Consider the following 3258-nt stretch of genomic DNA (forward strand, 5'->3'; position numbering starts at 1 on the left):
TGAACGTGAATCATCTCCTCTGCCCTGAGTGAGTGAGTGAGTGAGTGACACAGCGCCACTTTCAGCACAGTACGTGAACGAGAATCACGTCCTCAGCGACAGTTCTCTGTGTGCAGTAGGTTCGCGAATCATGAACGAATCACAGCGCGAACGTGAATCTCGTCCTCACAGTTCTCTGTGTGCCGGCGAGTCGCGGCAGTTCCACTCCCGCCCGGCGTGCTCACGGCTGAGCTCAACTGAACTGAGAAAGGAACAAATCAGTTCATGAAGTGATTCCGTTCAGTTCGTTCACTCAAAAGATTTGTTCATTTGAACGATACGTTCGCGACTGACACAACACTAATGTCTGTTGTGATGAGCAACTATATACATTGAGGCATAGTGTTTACAGCTGCCAATGTATGTACCGCTGTTACTGTGATGATAGACGACAGTTAAATATTTAATCTGTGTCTATAATAACCACATCCTGACATGTAAATGTGACATCTCTCTACCATACTGTCAACTTGGTTAACTTTAAATTTCACTGCTTAAAGAAAAGAAAGCAGGCTCACTGCCAGTTGCAGTTTCTTATCTTGATTTGCAGACTTTGTTTATTTTTTGTCTCCATGATTGTTATTATTAGTACTTAGATTATCAAAAAACACTGTATTTATAAAAACGATGGTGCTGGTGCTTTTTATTCCCACAGACGTCACATTTACATGTCAGGATCTGGTTATTATACACAGATTAAATATTTAACTGTCATGTATCATCATAGTAACAGTGTAATATACATTGGCAGCTGTAAACACTGAAAAACATCATAAAAATCCATCCTGTGGTTTGGTGCTGACTTGTACACTGAACATATGAGGAGTAGTTAACGTTTAGAATCATCAGAGAACATGACAGACATTGTTTTTGGCTCCTATCTGTTTCCTGAATTTATTGGTTCGTGTGTGAATGTGTAAATGAGTTACATTAACTAATAGCACTTTGTAGAAGGTGGCTTTATAAAGTTCAATCCATTGACTTGTTCACAGGGCTGAGCTGCCGCCTCCAATATGGCGGCGAAGTCGACGTATCGCAGCAGTTGGCCAACCCACTCAATGAGGCGTCTATGTATATATGTCTATGGTGAGTGTCAGAAACAAAAGTAAAAGTCATCAGGAGATGAAAATATACAAGGGTTTTATGTTGATATTATACTGTGTTGAGATAGTATCTTTATTGTGCTCCAGCCACCAATAGTTTGATTTGACAGTATAAAATAGACCTAATACATGACATTTAAAGGGTTTGTTTTATGAAACAAAGTTGCAATGATACAAAAATAGGCTATTGCAGACCTGAATAATGCACCCATAGAGTGGGGATCCACTGGTATGCATGTTAGGAAAATGGCTAACATTTTAAGTCTGGATGAAACTTCAGTAAGCACTTGCAGAGAGCTCTTTATTTGCTCTGAGGTCGACCTGAGATACATGAATTGAGGAGACTGGGATGAGAGTAAATCGATTTCATAAAGAGACCTCTCTGATGTCTCTGCTTGAGATCAAAAAGAGACACAAGAGTTGAGACATTCTAAAACTTCATTGAGAGCTTGATGAGATCTCCTTTGAAACTTGCAGGGAGCCCAAGTTGAGATTTTATGCACCTGTTTCTCAGGAGAAACAACTGAGAAACAGGAGAAATCAGCCACAGCCTCACTTTGGTCTCACATAGATCTTACAGTTGTCTAGGAGAAATGAATGAGACGCTACTGAGATCTCTTCTCCAACGTTCGTTTCCTCTGGGGTAGTTTGTGTTCCACTCATTTCATCACAGAAACATGAGAGCTGTAGATATCAGTGGAACTGAAGACTGCCATGACATACATGTTCTTAACAAGTAGACGGAAACTAGTGACAATTGCTGTGTCCCAATTCGGGGTCTGCACACTTCAAGGACCTGCCCTTCGGTGCGCCCTGAAGGCCACGTCAACTTTTGTTAAATGGGACAGTCTACCCTTCGCAGCATTTCCTGGTTGCGTCACCAGATGTTCCCGCGCCTACCCGTACATCACTATTTCTGCAGCCCAGGTCCGCGAAAGTGACAAGAAGAGTAAAGTATGACTGTCAGATCTGTTTGAGCTACAGGAATTCCTGATTTCCTTTTTAATCCTCCTGCTTGTGGAGGAAGAGGAGAAGCGGCTCTGGTTTATCTCGGGCTGAGAGGACTATGGAGAGGTAAATCTGTTATTGAACCCACAGTAATGTTTTTACTATTATCATTATTAGCTAGCTAACAGTTTGGGGTCATTGATATACCGATACATTACGTTAATGCTGACATATAAACTGTTGATTGCCACATATGGTTTTATTTTAATTTTAAAGGCATTATTCCTATGTAAAATGTCTGGTAGATAGTTTTGTTTGTTGTAATGATATATTATTATTATAATTTCATCATGAAATTGCCTCTTTCTTAAGAAATTCTTAGTGACATGGCAGCCGTGGATCAAGTCAGAACTGCAGACCCAGTTGATGGAGGATGTGGTGGACAGAGGAGACTGGACCCCCAAACACCCTGAGTACCGACCCAGATGATGTCCCACTGACACCATCCAGCCCAGCAGCACTGCAGGGACTTCTGCTCAGCCTGTTACTGTCCATCATCTGTAACTGTTTTAATATTGTTTTTAATAATAATTGTTTTTGTTAATAGTGAATAATAATCTGTAAATAGTTATTTATGCTGTAATTTTGAAGTAGTTGTAAATGTTAAGACCTTAATAATAAAAGAAAACATTCAATCCCTTGTTGTCCCTGAAAAGAAGCACTTGATGCCGTTTGCTGTTATAAATTGTACTTAAGCTGTAAATACTGAATGGAATAGACACAGTGTAACAATGGAGCAATATTTTATTTCATAAACTATATAAAATGAACAATTATGAACAAATAATTAAAAAAAAAACTCATACATTAACTAAATAACAACAGAAATAATGTAAGGATTGTCCTCTGGAGCAGAGAAGAGCCTCTCCATCCTCTCTGCAGCCTCATGTCCTCCTTCATCCTCCTCCTCCTCTTCCTCCTCTCTGTTTGCTCCCTAAAACACAATGAAATGTAAAAGACGTTTTGTGTTGTGTCAACAGACAAAAGGGTTCTAATACAGCAAAAAAATAATATAATCATCATAAGGATAATCATAAACTTAGCTCTTTATTCAAACGTTTAACTAGACTTTACAGTGTTACAGTCTGGAAATAAAGCAGGGATCACA

This window comes from Sparus aurata, chromosome 3 (assembly GCF_900880675.1).
Source record: "Sparus aurata chromosome 3, fSpaAur1.1, whole genome shotgun sequence".
Lineage (NCBI taxonomy): Eukaryota > Metazoa > Chordata > Actinopteri > Spariformes > Sparidae > Sparus > Sparus aurata.